The sequence below is a fragment of the Oryctolagus cuniculus genome, chromosome 2 (assembly GCF_051225735.1).
Source record: "Oryctolagus cuniculus isolate XC-2025 breed Fujian yellow rabbit chromosome 2, ASM5122573v1, whole genome shotgun sequence".
NCBI lineage: Eukaryota > Metazoa > Chordata > Mammalia > Lagomorpha > Leporidae > Oryctolagus > Oryctolagus cuniculus.
The window spans coordinates 128,425,231-128,447,118 of record NC_142868.1 but is presented as its reverse complement, the minus strand read 5'-3'; the positions used below and the strand labels follow the sequence as shown (position 1 = coordinate 128,447,118).

The window sequence follows — 21,888 nt, the reverse complement described above, 5'->3', positions numbered from 1 at the left end:
ACACACACACACAGACATGCACACACGTGTTACTGACCAGAAAATGATAGAGTATAATACATTTTTTCTTCTTGTTTCCTCTAATTTTAAAAGAAAAAAAATTTTTGCTCCAACTTGACTTAGTGTTAATGAGGTGAGATACTCTCCATATCCAAAATACATTATCTGTATTATGGCCTAAACTTTGCTTGCTTCTAACGTTATTCTCAGTATCCACCTCTTTCATAGTAACCCAAGAATGTCACCGTTTCTCTACTAATAATTTGTATATTTGTGAATCTTCCTTTTTGTAGTGGTACAATTTTTACATAGATTTCATATATTAACTTACAGATATTTACTTGGTATGTTTCTAGGCCTTTTTGAATATTCCATGATGATTTTTTTGTTGTTGCTGTTATGTGACTCCTCAAAGGCTTGAGTCATACCTCTTCTAGATCTTGAGCTGTTGAGTGAGCAGTGATCCAAATATGTTGATACATATTTAGTGATAATGCTCGGGATTTTAAACTGTTAAAATTTGTCTAAATGACTTTACTCTTTGGGTATTGGTTACCTTAAATATTTTATCATTTCCATATTCAAGTTGCTATGCTACATATTTCCATCCAACTTCTGGAATTTTTTTTTTTTTACGATTTATTTATTCATTTGAAATGCAGAGTCACAGAGAGGCAGAGGCAGAGAGAGATCTTTTGTCTGCTGGTTCGCTCCTGAAATGGCTGGATCTGGGCTGATCCAAAGCCAGAAGCCAGGAGCTTCTTCCAGGTCTCCCACGCGGGTGCAGAGGCCCAAGGATGTAGGCCATCCTCTACTGTTTTCCCAGGTCATAGCAGAGAGCTGGATCGGAAGTGGAGTGGGCAGGGACTTGAACCAGTGCCTATATGGGGTGCTGGCACTTCAGGTGCCTGCTTTATCCACTATGCCACAGCGCAGGCCCCATAATTTTTAAAAAAATGATTGTGTTCGGTATTAATATGGTAGCCAGTTTAGTTACACTAAAAATATTTTTGAAATCTTGAGTTTTTGCCTATAATTTAATTTTTGAAACTAGAACCATCTTTTTCAACATTTAAGGGACACCAAACTTCGGTACTTTCTTCACGATTTTTTGTTAAAATAAAAAGTGGTTATTTTTTTTTGAAAACATTTCACTGATTATGCTAATTGTGAAAATGGGATAAGTGCCTTGAATTGTAATTACTCATTTGGTATAGGCTTTACATATTTATATAAGTATAGATTTATCATTAATGAACCCATCTCTTTAAAAACCTGTGCTTCACAATAAGATAGTTTCAGTAGATACAGTTTTACTGTTCCAAACCAGACATTTTTTCTTTGTAGAATATTAATTGAGTGTGGATATGAAATTAGTAGCAAGCAGTAAATCATGGTTCATGGAGTTGCAAGATACTTTTAATAATGTTGAATCACTGAATCAAGTTTAAAAATGTTTTTAACTGTAATAGTTTTGTATTTTTCTAAGTGGTTACAACACTGAGGAGTTACAGTACTACCACCATCATACATTTGAACAGAACTGTCCAAGAGCAGAGTATAGCTGTTCTCTGCTGTAGCTTGCTCAGCTAATTTGAGATGAGTCTACTGATTTGATAACATTTTCTTGATGCATGAATGCCTTTGGAAAGACAGTTTTGTTTGCTTTTGCTGTTCACAAACAGGTGAACTCGTAAGTCTAGATATATTACATTTTACTGTTGGTCATTTTATCACATAGTTGTAAAACAGTTCTTATCTGGAAAAGTTCATATCTAAAATACTCCTTTTGCATATACATTTAGATGTTTAATATTAAAATTATAAAATATTTCAACAGGTAGGATGCTGACTTTGAATACTTTGTCTTTTGTTTATTATAACTATATAGTAATCTATGTACTGTTATTACTTTGTCCTTCTTTCTAGAAAGTACAAATGTTTAATAATTTAAAAATATAAATAAGTTTATATGTTGAAAACTGCAAAACATCACTGAGAGAAGTTTAAGAAGACCTTAATAAATAAATAAAAGACATTGGTTTTCACAGATGAGAAGTCTTAGTATTATTAGACAGTATATTGATCCACAGATTCAATTCTATTGCTATCAAAAACCCTTTTGCTTTTTTCAGTAATTGACATGTTCATTCTAAAATTCTCGTGTAAAGCAAGAATATCGTAAAATAATTTTAAGAACAAAGACTCAAACTTGTGAATTTCAGACCATAATTGCAAAACTATGCTAATCAAGACCATGTGGTGTCGGTGTAAGCATAGACATACAGATACGTGGAATAGACTTGAACATTCATAAATAAACACATATATTTAAAACAGTTGAATTTTCAAAAAGGGTGACAAGATAATTCAATGAAGGAAACAATAGTCATTTTAACAAATGCTGGGACAACTGAATGTTTCCATAAAAGTTAATGTTCCTATAAAAGTTAATTCGAATTGTATCATAGACTTGATGTAAGAACAAACTATAAAACTTTTAGAAGAAATCAACAGTGTAAATCTTAGTGATCTTGGATTAGGGAGTACTTTCTTAGATATGACATTCAAAACATAAGCAACAAAAGAAGCAGTCATAAATTGATTGGACTCCATCAATAAATAAATATCAGTGGATACCACTGAGGAAGTGAAAAGAAAACCCACAGAATGGGGAAAATATATATCATATCAGTGAGACTATGCACCAAGTTATATAAAAATATTATAATTTAATAATCATTAGAGGCCGGCGCTGCGGCTCACTTGGCTAATCCTCTGCCTGCGGCGCTGGCACCCCGGGGTTCTAGTCCCGGTTGGGGCCCCGATTCTGTCCCGGTTGCTCCTCTTCCAGTCCAGCTCTCTGCTGTGGCCCAGGAGTGCAGTGGAGGATGGCCCAAGTGCTTGGGCCCTGCACCCGCATGGGAGACCAGGAGGAAGCAGCTCGCTGCCGGCTTCGGATTGGTGCAGTGTGCCAGCCGTAGTGGCCATTTGTGGGGTGAACCAATGGAAAGGAAGACCTTTCTCTCTGTCTCTCTCTCTCACTGTCTAACTCTGCCTGTCAAAAAAATAATAATAATAATCATTAGAAACTCTAAATAAAAAATGGGCAAGATTTAAAAAGTTTCTCCATAGGAGGTATGCAAGTGTCACATAATCATATGAAAAGATGCTTAGTACCGTTAATCATTAGGTGAAAGCAAATCTAAACCACAGTGGAATACCAGTTTACACCCCCTCTTCTGGTTCTCATCAAAAAGATGGTGAGGTCATGGAGAAATTGAAATACTTATACGTGGCTGGTGGGACAGTAAGCTGGTACTGTCACACTGGAAAATAGTTTGGTAATTTCTTCATAAGTTAAATGTAGAATTACCTTAGAACCCCAACAGTTCTATTAAGTGAATACTGAAGAGAAATGAAGATGTATGCCCAGACAAAGCCTTGTACATTTGTATTCTTACTGGCATTATTCATTATAAACAAAATTTGGAAGAAGTAATGTCTGTTAATTGAAGAATTGTTAGATAACTTATAATCTATACAATGTGATAATATTCAACCATAAGCAGAAACCAGTCCTGATGTATATGAAAATACAGCTTAGAAAAAATATGCTTAATGAGAGGAGCAAAGCATCACATACTGTAATTCCATTTATATAAAATTCAACATGAGAAAATCTATATATATATATAGAAACTAGAGTAGTGATAGGTGTTTGGAGAAGGGAGGAGTGGACAGTTAATGCTAAAAGCTTTATTTTGTGCCGATGAAAATGCTGGAAATAGTGGTGATGGTGTACTGGTTTTGCACATAAAGAAACCCTCTACACTGAGTTAGGTCCTTTAAAGTGGTGAATATTATGCCGCCTGAGTTATGTCTCAATGTAAAGTCAGGTGGGTGTTACGGCACAACAGGTTAAGCTGCTTTGTGATGACTGCATGCCATATCAGAGTGCCAGTTAGAGTCCTGGCTACTCTGTTTCTGATTTAACTTCCTGCTATTACACCCTGGGAAACAGCAGATGATGGCTGCAATGCTTGAATTTCTTCCACCTATATGGTAGAACTGGATTTGGTTCAGCCTGGCCCAGCCCTGGCTATTGCACACATTTTTTAACTGAATCAGTAGATGCAAGATAGATTTCGCCTGCAAGGTCTGGACCCCTACCCAGTCCCCAGCCTTTCAAGTAGGTGAAAATAAATGAAACATTAAAAAAGTAAGACAGTGGGGTAGATGTGGTACAGCTTGTTAGGCTGGCACGTGGAAAACCTGCATTATATATCAGTGACTGAGATCAACTTCCAGCTTCTCTGCTTCTGATCTGATCCAGTCTCCTGCAGACATTTGGGTTCCTGCCATACACATTGGAGACCTGTATGGAGTTCCCAGCTCCTTTTTTTTTTTTTAAAAAAAAAAAAAGATTTATTTTATTTATTTGAAAGAGTTACAGAGAGAGGTAGAGACATCCAATGGTTCACTCCCCATATGGCTGCAAAGGCCGGAGCTGTGCTGATCCGGAGCCAGGAGCCAGGAGCTTCCTCCGGGTCTCCCACATGGGTGCAGGGGCCCAAGGACTTGGGCCATCTTCTACTGCTTTCCCAGGCCATAGCAAAGAGCTGGATCGGAAGAGGAGAAGCCGGGACTAGAACCAGTGCTCATATGTGATGCCGGTGCTACAGGCCAGGACTTTAACCCACTGTGCCACAGCGCCGGCCCCTCCCAGCTCCTGGTTTAAGCCTCACCAGTCCCTGGCTATGTGGCCATCTGGGTAAAGAACCAGTGAACGGAAAATCTACCACTTTGCATTTTAAATAAGTATTTTTAAAATAAATAATTTTGGTTTTGTTTTTTCACTTAAAAAGTACAAATTACTGAATTTTAAATCATATTTTTCAAAAGAATTGGACATAAATCTATTATACATCATAGTGTAGAATTGTACTGCTTATATAAATTATTTCACATTGAAAATGGTATTTAATTATTATGCTTATATCCAGCCATAATTTAGCTGAGAAGACATTTCTTTGTTGCCTTTGTTATATAAAGTACGCTACTTGGGATACCTTGAGACATCTAACCTTGTAATGAGAAAGACTGACCCATAGATATCTAAAGAATATGATATGGATGGAGAGTGTTTAGGGAAACCTGTTGGAGTGAGGTGGACACTATGGGACATGGTGGCTTGATCAGCATAGCCCTGACTGTTAATGAACAACTTAATACATTATCCCTCTTAGTAGTTTTTTTTATCTGTTCTACTTAATATGACTGGTTTAGATCTGTAATTGATGCACAGTTATTCTTAAGTGTTGAAAATTAACTGAAATGTGATCCCTGTTGAACATGGTGGTGGGAATGGGAGAGGGAAGAGATGTATAATTTGGGACATGCTCAGGCTGACTTGCCCCAAGTGGTGGAGTTGGAAGCATACCAGGGGATTCCAATTCAATCCCATCGAGGTGGCATGTACCAATGCCATCTCACTGTTCCAGGTGATCAGTTTCAGTTCACAGTTGGTCATGGTGAAGGGACTGGGAGTCAAAGGGAACACATAGACAAGTCTAGTACCTGCTAACGCTAACCGATGGAGTAAATAAAGGGGAGAGTGATCCAACATGGGAAGTGAGATACTCAGCAGACTCATAGAATGGCAGATGTCCTAAATAGCACTCTGGCCTCAGAATCAGCCCTAAAGGCATTCGGAGCTGGCTGAAAAGCTCATGAGAGTATTTCAGGCATGGAAAGCCAAGACACTCTGGCAAAAGATCTCTGCGAGTGAGATGCCAGTGGAAAGAACAGGTCATCAAAGAAGGAGGTACCTTTCTCTGAAGGGAGGAGAGAACCTCCACTTTGACTATGACCTTGTCTAAACAAGATAAGAGTCGGAGAACTCAGAGGGCTTCCATAGCCTTGGAAACTCATGACTGGAGCATAGGGAGATTACTGATGCCATAGACAGGAGTGTCAATTGGTAAAGTCAACAACAGGAGTCACTGTGCACTTACTCCTCATGTAGGATCTCTATCCTTAATGTGCTGTACATTGAGACTTAATGCTATAACGAGTACTCAAACAATATATTTCACTTTGTGTTTCTATGGGGGTGCAAACTGTTGAAATCCTTACTTAATGCATACTAAACTGATCCTCTGTAAAAAAAAAAAAAAAAAAGAAAGAAAAAAAAAATTATCAATTCCCAACTTGACTCTCACTGGGATTAAACATGACAATAGGTCTGCTCTGATTTCATCATCATTTAAAAAAATCATCTATTATTTTTCACTTTATGTTTCTGTGTGGGAGCAAACTGTTGAAATCCATACTTAATGTATACTAAGCTGATCTTCTGTATATTAAGATAATTGAAAATGAATCATGATGTGAATGGAAGGGGAGAGGGAGTGGGAAAGGGGAGGGTTGTGGGTGGGAGGGACGGTGGGGGGGGAAGCCATTGTAATCCATAAGTCGTACTTTGGAAAATTATAAGCATTAAATAAAAGTTTAAAAAAAAAAAAACAAAGTTATGGGTAGCAGTGATGAAGTGCTTAAAGTGAAGCATTGCTAGAAAAAGATTAAGAAGATTAATTTTGAATGGGAAGTTGAAGAACATGTACAAGTTCCCCATAAAGACAGATTAGGAAATAACATTCCAGATTCAGGACAAAGCATGATCGTGGGAATGTCACTCTCAATGTATATCAATAAATAATGCAGTTGTTGGAGTGCTTAGGGCGGGAATGGAGAGAGCAGGGCTGGCTGTATACAAGGGAGAGGACGTAGGAACCATCTCGTTGTGAGAGATTCAGGACAAAGGCAGACAAAGGTAAGAGCTTTGTCACTGTGGCCTCCTGTGTGAAACATAGCTTGGGAGTAAGCTGATGTGGGATTTTGATGCTGTAAAATGTGAAAAGCTTCCAGGACTTCAAGATTGGAGTCTTCAGTTGTGTTCTGTGTTGTTGGTATTCAAATGAGAAATTTTGGTGCTAAGATGGAGGTGATAATAATGTGGAATAGATGAACCGCTCAAGGATTTGCATTAAGTGTTTCCAGTATGGGGTCTGCATCCACCAGAATACTGACAATTAGAAGACAAAGAATGCAAAACAATTTGATGTGAAATAAGGCAGAGTATCATATTGAGAGTGTTTATCAGTGCCATCATGGAAATCAGCCAAAAGAGGGCAGGGGAAGCAACCTTGGAAGATAAAGAAATGTTACTGTTACTGTCATTTTTTTAAAGTTTTTTTTTTTTTTTTAATATGTAAAAGGCTGAGTCAGAGAGGGGAGAGGAGAGAGAGAAGGTGGGGAGAGAGGGAGAGGTCTTCCATCCTCTAGTTTATTCCCCAAATGGTTGGGCTAGGCTGAAGCCAAGAACTAGGAGCTTCATCTGGGTCTCCCACATGGGTGCAGGAGCCCAAGGACTTAGGCCATCTTTGGCTGCTTTCTCAGGTGCGTTACCAGGGAGCTGGATCAGAAGTGGAGCAGCCAGGACTCGAACTGGTACCCATATGGGATGTCAGCATTGCAGGCAGCAGTTCAACCCATTATGCAAGCATGCTGGCCACATTACTCTCATTTCAAGCTAATGATTTGGATTTATCCAGACTATAAAGAGGCAAAGAAAGGCATTTGGTAGGAACCAATGTTGTGATGTAGTAGGTTAAGCCACTGCATATGCTGCCAGCATCCTATATAGGTGCCAGTTAGATCCACTTCCAGTCTAGCTCCCTGCTAATGCACTTGGAAAAGCAGCAGAGGATGGCCCAAGTGCTTGGCCCCTGCCAACCATGTGGGAAACCTGGATGAAGCTCCTGGCTGTGGCCTATCCCAGCCCTGGCTGTTAGAGCCATTTTGAGAGTGAACCAGTTGATAGAAGAACTAATTGTCCCTGTCTGTCTGTCTGTCTCTGTTCTCTGTAGTTCAACCTTTCAAATAAAATGAATCTTTAAAAAAGAAAGGCAGATGGTAAGATCAAATTCCTGCATTTGTTCATAGCTACCACTTGGGAGGTTTCTGGGATCTGACAACCAACAGGAGAAAGGGAGGGTTAGTAACGCCAGAGCAGGTGAGGAAGGCTCCTTATGGCCACAGTTCTAGGATGGTAGCAGTCTTGTAGCTTGGCCTCGGGAGCTGCTGGAGCTGAGCTGGTGATGAGAAGAGACAGGAAAGTGGCCAGATCAGCAGCCGTCAGTGACCCCGGGACCAAGTCGTGGTCTGCTTGGAAGGCTTTCTGAGATGAGAGGCAAAGTCTGATGTTTCTTGATCCTGATTTCTGATATTTGAGTCAGCAGAATTTTGCTTCGAGCAGCATTCTTCATCTTACTACACTAATCGATTATAGGCGTGGGTAGCATGTGAAACATGAAGCTTCCTGAACTAAACTCTAACTCTTATGGTTTTAGTGGTGTGTGTAAAATATGCTTTCAGTGAAAGAGGGAAAAAGTAGTAATGTTTTGTTAATAGTATGTCTTATATCTCCCACAAAAGCAAAGATATTTTACTCGTACTATCAATGTGACTAGGAGAAACAGTTTATCAGTGATGGGGAAGCATTTCTCTTTGTTGATACACTTTTTCTAGTTTCCACAGTGTTGTCGTGTATATATTCTGAGTTATGAGAGCTGGAAAAGGAGATGAGTAGAGCATAGGTTGCTGATTTCCCTCATTTTCTGCTGAAGACAGAATAAGGAGTTTGCCATTTGCAGTATTTCCAGAGGGAAAAGGTGATCAGATGTTCAGCGATCAGGGCTGTGAAAGATCAAAGTGAGGCCACTGTATTTGTGAACCAAGACTTAGACCTTGTGTTGATCTTTGCCAGAATAGCTGCAGCCAAGTGGTCACCAGAGAAATCTGATAGTATTGAAATGAGGAGTGGCTAGAAGAGAGGAATTAGAATTTGTCTCTAAACTAGTTTGGCAAGCTTGGACACTGAAAGGCAAAGGAGAGGAAAGTATAAAGGGAGGTGTGGTTTAGTTTGCTTTGCTTTGAATAAAGCAGATTGAGCATGGGAAAACTCCCAGGAGAGGGAGGTGGTCACTGGTGAATTCCTGTCCTAGAGTAGTTGGGAAAAAGTGGGTTTTAGAATTTTACCATTGTTTTTAAACTTTGTACTTCATCTGGCTAATTATGATGCTCTTACCCTATTGCTAAGCCCAAATTAGATAAAATTTGGTAGAAGAGAGGAAACATAATACCAGTTTGGCCTCACTTTATATAACATATAGATTGCTAAAATACAGTTTTGTAATTATAACCACATTTCATAAACCACAACCATGAAGGAAGTTATACACTAAAAAAATCCTTCTGTAAAGTCAGTATTATCACTAGTTTTTATTTTTTAGCAAATAGATGTTTTTATATGTTTTGCTTGAGAAGAAGAATATTTGACTTAATGTACATCCCTTGTTTCATTCTTTCTTTTGTCTCACATGCAACAAATCAATTTGTAAGCATTAAAATGTGAGACAAGTTATGTTCTTAATTCTTAACACTGAATGAAAGTGTTGAAAACATGGGGAGTGTGTCCTCAGACATGAACAATAGACTTCTTTGCCAAAGTTTGGAAATAATAAAATGCTAAGGGTTTTTTTTTTGCACTTATATACCTACTAATTAAGAAACTAAAGTTATTTCCATAGCAACAGAAATGGTCTCCTTACACATTTGTTTTATTTCTGCAAGAATGCACAGCAGTCTGTGTAGGAACATTAGTCTAAAGTTCCAGATAGGCAAGGTGTGTGAGTGTTGACACATGTATGTGCTCCCAGAGGTATACCTACATTTGTAAATTGGATATGAGTAACTATAGTTGTCAAAGTAAAGATTTTAAAATTAACCCTTCAAATGAATGTTGAGAAGGCCTATAGGACTTTCCTTCTCAATTACATTATACATTTCGAGGGTTAATTTTTAAGTCATACATCCTGACTTTGGTAAAAGTGTGAAGAATTCTGCCACCATATCAAGATGTGCTCGAAGATGCAGAACTGACCAATTTTTGTCCCATTTCTTTTCAAATGAACATGGATAATGGGTAAATTAATTTGCCCATCTTAGCCTCATTGGTCTGTGTACATAAAATTGTAGGGCTGAACTCCATCCTTATGAAGTATTTCTTCCCTGGGCTTTAAGGGAGTGACTCCATGAGATGCTTGCATAAACTCTTTGGAGTCTTCTTACCCCAGTAAATCCAATAATGTCCAAAAAGTATAAATTTGGCTTGTCTCTAGCATATGCCCTAAATGTAAATTATGTTTGCACCATTTGGAATTACAATTTAAAGGTGATTGTAGGTGGATTTATTGAATGTTATTCAATACTTAAAAAATTCCCTTCCTGACTATGTTCTTCTGGTTAACTAATTGATTTTTCTTTCACCATCATTGACTATTCTTGACATATGAACTTTCTAAACTCCTTTTTCTTGCTAGTTTCTGATGACATATTTTTTGAATCATCCATAAGCCTCCAGGCTGCTGCTTAAATCTCTACTGTCCTCCTGTCACAGAATTTAGTGTGTTCTCTCTGTCTTTGTTACTGAGTGTCATTTCTCCTATGTAAAATTGTAATGCATATGAACCAAGTTAATATTTCTTGGTTCTAAAATTTCATGCTGAAAAAAACATTGGATGTGTTTCTCCGACCACCACATTAAATCTTATGCCTTAGCCTTCCACTTAACATTTCTACATTCCAAACTAAAGTTCATATTCCAAAAGATACTCTTGTGCTTGTTGAAGGGAACCTTCTGCCTTGACAAGTATGAATCATGACTTTCAGGAAAAATAAATAAATTAAAAAAGCCCTTTCTTTCGTGGGCGTCTTGGGCTTATTTTCTACCATCTATATAGGAGACCTGCGTGTCCTGTTCATGCATGTGAGGATGCAGCTTCCCTCTTTGCTGAATATCTGTCTCATCCTGTAAAATCATTACATTTCACTTTCCTCCTAATTTCTATAATCACTTCATTGTACCTCATTTATTTTTAAAGGATTATTGATATATTTGTTGTCTTGGTTGTAATGGTTTCTCTCATTACACAGACTCCACTTAACTGCCAATTTTAAGTGTTCTTAGAGCACAAATAAGCTTTGTTCATTTAAGTATACAATATAATTTATATCACAAAACTTAGCATAAGGTCAGTAAATGTAGGAATAATTAAATAAAATTATTCAATTTAAATGTATTAACACTTTAAAAATGAAATTTGTACAGTTTTTGTGTGTTTGGACTTAACAATATTATAGTATTTAAAGTATAGAGATAATTATTCTTTAATAATTAGAAAAATATACTGATTTCCCATGATATTTTCCTTTATTAGTCTTATATAACTTTTCAAAGATCATCAGGTGCCATCTTATCAACCAGAATATACTGAGGATTACAAAATTTGGTACATGTGCTATAAATGATGAGAGATAAAAGTGACCGCTAAACTTTTGAGAACTTCCTAAAGACATGTTTCTCATGGATTCAGAGGTCTAGAAGAGCACTTTGTGCAATGCTTCATCAAAACGAGTTCTGTTCACAAATAAACTTGGGGAAATTAGTTTTTTTTTTCCTTCTAAAATAGTATCTGAGAGTTTCTGCTATTTAATACACAAACAGCCCTTAAAGCAAAGTACACAAACACAATTAAATCACATTTCAGTGTTATATATCCAGATATCCTTTGTTCATTTGGCCATAAGCATCTAGGAGTCTGCCCTCCCTACCTGACCTTCCTGGAATTACTGGCATTCCGTAGAGTACCCCAAGGAAACACTGATCTGGATCCTATCTAAAGCTCTAGCCTAATTACATTTGTTGCACAAATACTATTATAACAAAGGATGTTGTTCTAAAGAGAAAAATTTTATCCCTCCTGTCGTCATTGTAGTGCAGATTGTATTTCTGTGTCTCAGGATTGTTCGTATTTATTTCCAGTGTGATTGTAAACACAGAATGCGTCCAGTTTCCTTTTATTTTATAAAGTAACAGTTTCTAGTTATTGACATTTGAAAATTATCATTCAATGGCTACACATTTAATTGCATTTTTCAAATTTAGATGGTTTCTGCAGTTTTTTGTAAATGATTTAGAAATGAACACCTTTGGACACATCATGTTCTATTTAAAAGTGAGCATAAAAGTTCTAAGTACAGATACTGAGTTGAAGGCTCTAGTGATTATGGCACATTGTTTATTATTACTCTTGAACCATCTATATGGATTCCTGCAATATTTAATTATATCCAGTTCCTCCACTGTCGTGCTAGCAATAGGTATTCTTTTTAAATTTAATTGACATGAAATGGAAAGTTACAGACAGGTATCTTTTTTCCTGTAAGCCTCATAGAGCTGAAGCTGTGGAAATTAGTTTATTTTAAAAATGATTTATGAATAACTTTTGCTATTGTTAACCCATGACCATCTAGATACAGATGTGTATCCTCTGTTACTTATAATATTTTCCTCTTGAGTTATTTTTTCATTTTTGATAGTGTGCTTATTTTCTCCAATTTCTCAAATGCAGCACTCTTCCTGACTTTGTCATAATGGTGGCTGTGTTTTGAGTAACTTTACATTTTTGTCATTATTTGTTTCTTTTTTAAAAAAATTCATAGAGAAAGATTTTTCATTTCTGAATTTTGCTGCTGTTGTAGCTAACTAGTCATCTTGTTATAGCTGATTGATTAGCAAAAAATTTTGAAAAATTTCTGCAAAACAACCTAAGAAGAAATATGTGTGACTATTTCATTTGATTTTGACGAGGAAAGGCCTTTCTAAACATAAAAATAGAATGAAATTTTAAAGCATACATTTGATAGATTAAATATAATACAATTACAGTTTTTAAGAGAGTTTTACAAAGGCAAAATAAGGAGAAATTATTTGTGCAAAAATTTGAAAATGTATATGATGAATAAAGTTATACCAAGTATGTTTAATAGTTAATAGGATTTATAGGTGATTCAGTTAAAAGTCCCAAATATTCTTTCAGAAAGATAAATTAACTTTTTTTCAGTTCACATATTTTGCTTTTATAATCAGGAAAAAGTTTAGCAATTATGGTATTTAGAACATAAAACTGGGCACCCTCCAGATTTTTGCCTTTGAAAGTCATTTGTTCTTAAGTTTGTCCTCCCTATCTGATTGGATATACCATTGCATGTTTAAATAAATGATAATTATCAGATATAAATGCTAGCAGCATTTAAGTTAGCAGCGTGAAGCCAGTTTTGAATTAGGAAGAGAAGCAAGGCTCGGAAAAGGTGTTTCAGAATTAATGAAAGATAGTGGCAGTGAGATGGTTAAGATTCTATTTTCTGTGTTCTGTAGACTCCAGTGTGGCTGCACGTTGTCAGCTCTGTTGAGGAGCTGAAGAAATGCCAGCCCAATTACCATGATTAGGCCTGCCTGGCCATACAGTCTCACTAATGGTGGTGGAATGTTTCACATAACACATAAGTGAACAGCTCTCAAGTTCTCTCCTGATTCAGGTCTTAACAGGTTAGCTAGATGGTACCTGGGTTTCTTGAAGGGACTCAATGTGGATAGATAATTTTCAGAGAGGCTGCACCTGTAATGACTGGCCTGAAGTAGCTGGACACTGAATAGTGTCTGCTGAAAGGGAAAGAAGTTGCCCCAAAATCAGAGATACAAAGAGAGCCATGCTTGGATTCATCCTATCAGGAGCTAAGTGATGAAATTAGTCACGAGTGCATGATCCATATTTTGTTGATTTTGATTATGTGTTCATCCCTATTAAGATGCAAGCTCTGTAATTTGTCACTGTCTAGACTGGTAGAAAGAGTGTAGGCAGATCCAGTCTAATTCTCCCGTGGACCATCCTTACTAATATATAGCTTCATTTTGAAATGCCAAGTAAGAACCAAAGAGATTCAGATATTTCTTGTACCAATGGTACCATTTTAAAATTACAAAATTGTGACAAATGTTTTTGCCTAATAATATTCAATGTTAAAATATACTGTATTATTAATATACAGAAAGAAAGATATATATTGTATTATTAATATATTTTAATATAATTTCATTATAAAATTATATATATTATTATAAATATATAAAATCATAAAATATATCAAAAATATGTCAGAGTTTTCCAAGCTATTACACTGACAAATATACTAAAGTGTCCTGAAGAGGTGTTGAGGGGGTGTGCATTTGCTTTTTAGTTCATCCTCCACCCTCCTCACCTCACCCCATGGGGATGAGTTCTCGTGTTGTTCACTTCCTTGCTGTTACCTGAACTGCTCATGCTCTCCTGTGGTGTCTGTCACGGGACTGCAAATCCCTCTAACAAGCAGTTCTGTTGGTGAACAGCCACTCAGAAACTGTGACTTTGTATAATGGTGTTTTATACTTGTATATTGCAAATGAAAGATCTAGAATCATTTTACATATGCATGATTTAGTTCAGCTTTTGTAAATAAAATAGAATGTAGCAATTATTGATGCTACTTGTAGTAAGAAAATCAGTGACCATGTTCAGGCCAAGAGAGCGAAGATGTATTTCAACTCCATTTACTAAATATACAGGTATAAGGCCAGAATCACAAAAAGTTCTGTAGTGAACTCCCTAACAGAATGATTTGACCTTCCTGATCCATCAGTCTACCTTGCTCTAGAAATTAACAAGTCAATGAGCCAAAACTGTAAAAGCCCAATTTTCTTCTCTTTTCTTCAGGTTCCTGCCTCTCTGGGATTCAGCCACCTCTTCTCTCAGAATTCTCTGCCCATGCTCTCTTCCTACTTCTTGTGGTTTTGTATCACATTAAACCCTGTTATCCTTTTGCTCTTTTGGTATCAGTGTCTACATTTGGGGTGTTTTGTGTACATTTTGCAGTGATGAGAGGAATCATAAATCTGACCTTGAGAAAAAAAAAACAAACTTTAGGGGAGAATTGGCTTTACAGCATTGCAACCAAGGTGTTTTTCCCATAGGAATAAAATACGTTTTGATAATCAGATTTCATTCTTGCTGAACTTCCAAGGGAATACCCAGCAGCAAAGTCTATCTTCTGCGTGAAAGTAAAGTATGGGAACAGTAAGCACTGCTTTTACCTTTAGACCATAAATACTCATTGTATCAGTTACATTTACATCATAGAAGAACATAAAAATTCTGTTCAGTATCCATTTATTAAATTATTCACTCTATGTCTCTTTTTTCTCAGGAGGAGGTTATTCATATAACTTACTTGGATACCATTAGCCCCAAAGAAACTGTGGTTTTTGTATAATAGTGTTTTATAATTGTATATTCCAAATTTAAAATTTAGGATCATTTTACATGTACATTATTTTGTTCAACTTTTCTAAGTAAAGGAGAATATAGCAATTACTGATTCTACTTGTAGTAGGAAATTTGGGTGACCATCTTCGCACCAAGGCAGCAAAGATCTATTTCAACTCAATTACTCAATGTACAGGTCTAAAACCAGAGTCTCAAAAAGCATGCATTAAAACATCAAGAGAGGGGCAGGTGTTTGGCATAGTATTTAAGACCTTCAAATGGCCGCCACAGCCAGCGCCGTGCCGATCCAAAGCCAGGAGCCAGGTGCCTCCTCCTGGTCTCCCACATGGGTGCAGGGGCCCAAGGACTTGGACCATCTTCCACTGCCCTCCTGGGCCACAGCAGATAGCTGGACTGGGAGAGGAGCAACCAGGACTAGAACCCGGCGCCCATATGGGATGCCAACACTGCAGGCGGAGGATTATGACACCGGCCTCTAAGACACTTTTTGGACGTCCACTTCCTGTATTGGTATGTGTGGGTTCAAGTCTCCTTCTGATTCCACCTTCTTGCTAATTTGCACCCTAGTAGGCAATGAGTAATGGCCAAGTGATTGGGTCCCTGCTGCTCATGAGGGAGACCCGGATTCAGTTCCAGGCTCCTGGCTTCAGCCAGTCTACCCATGGTGGGCGTTTGGGCAGTGAGGAAGAGGATGGAAGATCAGAGAATGTTGTGGGGTGAGTAGGCTTGTGTGGTTGATATTTAGGTCACCTGGGATCTGAGTTTGGTGAGAAGGAAGAGGGGAACAGATTGCAGAAAGTCCTGGATTTGGCCTTCATTTTTATTCAAGAGAAAGCTGTCCAATTAACGTGCTGTAATGTGTGAAACATAACATGAAGACTGGACAGAGAGGATCATAATTGGGAAAGGTGGTGGTAGAGAAATCAGTTCGGAGGCTTTTGCAGCAATTCAGGTGAGGCCTTATGAGGACCTGAATGAGGGCAGCACAGTCAAGAACAGAGTAACTAGGGAAGAGGTCTGCAAAAATCAAAATCAGTAAGGATAAAGCTAAGCTTCTCTTAGGCATGAAAACATCCAAATAATTGCACAGCTAATGGTTAAGAAAAGACTAGTTAGGCAGGCACAAGTACAGCAGACAGAGACCTGGGAGTCCAAGAGGACCATATGGTGATGTGAGTCAGCAGTGTTGTGCTGTTATTAAAAAACAGAACCAACACGATGGGGAAATATATTAATAGGAGTGAGGCATGCAAATGGCAGGAAGTAGCCTTCCTGCTCTGTGGGGAGCAATTCGGACTAGACTAAGTTACTGGAATTAAGACTTATTCTATGCATCTGCTCTCCCACAATATGGCGCTGGGAGAGGAGAAAACAGCTTCTACGCAGCTGCCTCCAGTTCAGCCAATAAACTGTAGGACTTGCTCCTGATTGGAGAGCAGCATACTTGGCGTGTGGGCAGCCAAGTTAGGATTGGCGGAGGAGGACTATAAAGGAGGAGAGAGACGGCATGCACCAGGAACATCTATGGGGAACATCTAAGGGAACCCGTGCAGCCCCCGAGAGAGCCGGCCGGCGGTGTGCCGCTCCCCTGCGGAAGTGGGGAATGTGGCCAGGGGGAACTGCCCTTCCACGGAGGTGGAAGGGATAGTAGCCAACCCGGGAAGAACCAGCAGCAAACCCGGGGAGGGCCGAGCAGACGAAAGAACAGCGCAGGGTCCTGTGTCGTTCCTCCACGAAGAGGGGGAGCGACATAATGGTGCCGTGACTCGGATAGGAAACTTAGGAGGGAAGAAACGGGAAGAAGCAGGAAAATACCGGAGAGAGAGACTAGCGAAGAGCCTAGGGGAAAGCCGGACGAGAAAGGTGCCGGAAGAAGCTATTGAAAGCCTAGGCATAGACTTGGATATGGACTGTGGGAAAGAAGTTAGGATTGAAAGCGAAAGTGAAAGCTTTCATAGACTCAGATGCGGACTATGGCAGGGAAGCTAGGAGACTGAAAGCGAAAGTGAAACCTGGAGGAGGCTTGGACTCGGATACGGACTGTGGGGAGAAGCCAGGAGAAATGAGAGGAATATTGTTGGAAGAAAACTTAGGGAAACATACCGGGTAGAGAAAAATGTTAGGGAGGATGAAGCCGCGAGTGCAGGCCGAGGCGGAGACATAAGCCACCTTGGAATTCTTCAAGTCACCCCGGGGAGCAAGAGGCGAAGATCTGGAACCAGAGGCAGAGACGTGGGCCGCCAGGTTGGAATTCGCCAGGTTAGTCCGGGGAACTTGGACTGAATGCCGGTGGTGGCGGAAACATTCGCGGAAGCCGCCGCGTGCAGAGAGAGCACGGGGCGTGAATAGATGGGGAACACCGGGGCTGGCGCGAGGCCGTGGTGCGGGTGCGAAGTGCGTGGAGACCGCGGAGCGTGCGCGCAGAGCCGGGAACCCGCCGGCGGGGCGAGGCGCCGGGAAGCCGCGCAGAGCCGTGAAGCTGCCGCGGGGCGAGGCGCCGGGAAGCCGCGCAAAGCCGGGAAGCCGCGCAGATCGGAGAAGCGCGGGCTGAAGCGGCTCAGAGCCGGGAAGCTGCCGAGAAGCAGTCTCGGGGCGGGCGCCGGAAAGCCGCAGGGATAAGAGAAACAGAAGTTTAGAAGATGAGAGAAATAGGAATGCTGGAAGATAGAAGTAAAATGGGAGAAATAGGAATGCCCGGAGATAGAGAAATAGAGAAATAGAAAGGCCTCCCTACAATACCACAATTAGAAGGCTTGGATTCGGTCTGCCTAATCAAGTGAGGCGATGAGCACCTGCGGGCAGCTAGCAGCTTATGCGCCGCAGGTCACCGAAGACAGGCACGAATTAACATCAGTAAGGCTTCCCCACAATACAACAATATTAAGCTTGGATTCGGTCTGCCTGATTTAAGGCGGTAAGCGCCAGCAAGCAGCTCGACCAGAGTATGAGCTGCAGGTCACCGAAGATAGGCACGAACCAACACTAATAAGTCTCCCCCACAATAAGGCAATGAGAAGGCTTGGATTCGGTTTGCCTGATAGAGCTTGTAAGCCCCTGCAGGCTCGACCAGAGCATGCGCTGCAGGGCACCGAACACAGGCATGCATCAGTGCCTAAAAACCTCCTCACAACATGGCGAAGAGAGGACCCGGATTCGGTTTGCCTGATTGATAGGACTTGTAAGAGCCTGTGGCAACTCTAGCAAGTAGAGCAGAGTGTGTGCCATGGGACACCGAAGACAGGCGCGTATCAACGCCAAAAATAAAAAGAAAGGGGGATCTGTGGGGAGCAATCCGGACTAGACTGAGTTACTGGAATTAAGACTTATTCTATGCATCTGCTCTCCCACTGTGGGGAGCAAACCGGACTAGACTGAGTTACTGGAATTAAGACTTATTCTATGCATCTGCTCTCCCACAATATGGCGCTGGGAGAGAAGTAAACAGCTTCCGCACAGCTGCCTCCAGTTCAACCAATTAACTGTAGGACTTGCTCCTGATTGGAGAGCAGCGTACTCGGCGTGTGGGCAGCCGAGTTGGGATTGGCGGAGGAGGACTATAAAGGAGGAGAGAGACGGCATGCACGAGTAACATCTATGGGGAACATCTAGCTGAAGGAACACCCGTGCAGCCCCCGAGAGAACCGGCCGGCGGTGTGCCGCTCCCCTGCGGAAGTGGGGAATGTGGCCAGGGGGAACTGCCCTTCCACGGAGGTGGAAGGGATAGTAGCCAACCCGGGAAGAACCAGCAGCAAACCCGGGGAGGGCCGAGCAGACGAAAGAACAGCGCAGGGTCCTGTGTCGTTCCTCCACGAAGAGGGGGAGCGACATAATGGTGCCGTGACTCGGATATGAAGCCTAGGCAGGGCTTAGTGTTGCTCCTCCACGAAGAGGGGGAGCGACACTGCTCTATTCGTAATTGTTCAAACTTTTTACTTTAGTTGCGGACCCTGTTAGCCATCACATTTCTTTTTTTCTTTTTTATTTTTTTAATTTTTTTTGACAGACAGAGTGGACAGTGAGAGAGAGAGAGACAGAGAGAAAGGTCTTCCTTTGCCATTGGTTCACCCTCCAATGGCTGCCGCGGCTGGTGCGCTGCGGCTGGCGCACTGTGCTGATCCAATGGCAGGAGCCAGGTACTTTTCCTGGTCTCCCATGGGGTGCAGGGCCCAAGCACTTGGGCTATCCTCCACTGCACTCCCTGGCCACAGCAGAAAGCTGGCCTGGAAGAGGGGCAACCGGGACAGAATCTGGCGCCCCGACCAGGACTAGAACCCGGTGTGCCGGCACCGCAAGGCGGAGGATAAGCCTAGTGAGCTGCAGCGCCTGCTAGCCATCACATTTCAAGATGATGTTTAGAAAGTACAAAGAGGCCAGGAGAAGGCCTCTAATGCTAGAGATGTTTGAAGGTCGTGCCGTGCTCCTGCTTCCTAGAGGTAGAGTTCTAAAGACTAAATTACAGGAAATTTTTTAGACCTCATGAGCCTGTGGAAGTAGTTATCATGAATTCTAACAGCTCAAAGAATTAACTTTCATAAGAATCCCTCTTCAGAGTTTAGTGTTATTCATAATCCTGTCCCACTTTACCCTTACATTGCAGTATGTCATGGGTGGCTATCTTGGGTTAGAAACAAACAGTTGTGTTCAGGTCGTCCGACGCTGTGATCTTATTGGACTACTTTTGTGGATTTCTCAAGCCTGTCCATGTTTGAAAGTTCCTGAGATACGGATCAGAGCTGTCTGTCCTCCCACTTCCACATCAGTAAACAGCACTGAAAATGAGGGGGACTTCAAATGCGCAGCTCCTCCGCTTGTCACCAGGTTAATGACAGGTGTTCAGAGCTCTTGCCTCCTGTCACTTGTCGAGGAAACCTCCTCTGACTGCTCAGCCAGGTCAGGGTTCTTGTCGGAAGCTTTCAGAGAATACTTTTCTAATAGCTCTTAACAAAACGAGCAACCCTATGCTTGTTTGTGTATAACTCTGTAACGTCTGTCTCCTGCACCAGACTTCAGCATCCATGAGAACAGGAAGTCCCTCTGCTTTTGCTTTCTGATATTTCCCCAGAACCTACATAGATATCTGCTGCATGAGAGGATCTCTGTGCCTGTATCACAGAAGGGAATGGTTAAGAGAAGGGACGGAAGGATTCAAGTCAAGTCTTTGGAGGTCACTTTGGGTCATTCAAAGGAAGGCAGCACACCCTACTGCTTCTGGGTGTGAACTTTGTTTGGGTCTACATTCTGTCTGTGTCACCTACTGTCTTGGCTAAGTTATTGGTGTTATCTGTCTCCACTTTCTCATCTGTAAAGTGGGGGGTGATAATAGTATTTGCCTCCCAGGAATGTTAGGAGAATCGAAAGTCTGATATTTGGAAAGCACCTTTGATAGCACCTCCCATAGAGCAGGTGAAACATATGCCTTTACATAAATAGAAGCAAACCTGCCACTTGAGCTGATTCCGTCTACATTTTATGGATTCGTTTTGAGTCTCCTCAGCTGAAAGCAGACAAATCTTTTTCTTTTCTTTTTTCTTTTTCTTTTCTTTTCTTTTTTTTTTTTATTTATTGGCGGGCAGAGTGGACAGTGAGGGAGAGAGAGAGACAGAGAGAAAGGTCTTGCTTTGCCATTGGTTCACCCTCCAATGTCCGCCGCAGCCGGCACGCTGCGGCCGGTGCACCGCTCTGATCCGATGCCAGGAGCCAGGTACTTCTCCTGGTCTCCCATGGGGTGCAGGGCCCAAGTGCTTGGGCCATCCTCCACTGCACTCCCTGGCCACAGCAGAGAGCTGGCCTGGAAGAGGGGCAACCGGGACAGAATCCGGCGCCCCGACCGGGACTAGAACCCGGTGTGCCAGCGCCTCAAGGCGGAGGATTAGCCTAGTGAGCTGCGGCGCTGGTCAGACAAATCTTGATCATGTTGTGACAAAAATTTACACTGGAGTCCTCTAAAGTGTGACTTGAGTATCTCTTGGTTCATACCTTGGTTCATGGCCTTTTGTTATTTGAGCTGATTTTCCAGATAAATGGATTTTTTAAATAATAGATGGATTCCTTACAATGAAGCTAAAGTAAATATTTTTGTGGTGTGTATATATATATATATATATGAATATAATGTGAATCAGATGTGACTCATTTCTCTAATATGTTAATAAAGTGACTTACATATTGAAACAAGATCTTTGGGGGCCGGTGCTGTGGCACAGTAGGTTAATCCTCATCCTGCAGCGCCGGCATCCCATATGGGTGCTGGTTCTAGTCCCGGCTGCTCCTCTTCCAGTCCAGCTCTCTGCTGTGGCCTGGGATAGCAGAGTCCTTGGGCACCTGCACCTGTGTGGGAGACCTGGGAGAAGCTCCTGGCTTCGGATCGGCGCAGCTTCGACTGTTGCAGCCACCTAGGGAGTGAACCAATGGAGTGAGTAAACCTCACTGTCTGTAACTCTGCCTCTCAAATAAATAAATAAAATATTTTAAAAAAAAAACACACACAAGATCTCTCATTCTGTGAGGTTGCTTTGTATAGTTTCTAGACATCACTTTTCAATGATGTTTTTCTGAATGCTTTTTAGTATTGACGGTTTTCCCTACTTAACATGAGTCTGACCAA

The 21,888-nt window shown here is 40.8% G+C and overlaps 1 protein-coding gene across 3 annotated transcripts in view; it reads left to right on the top strand.

Moving 5' to 3' along the window:
• The window catches only part of CTNNA2 (catenin alpha 2), a 1,277,539-nt gene that overhangs the window by 14,996 nt on the left and 1,240,655 nt on the right, over positions 1–21,888 (top strand). The gene's annotated exons all lie outside the window — the stretch shown is intronic.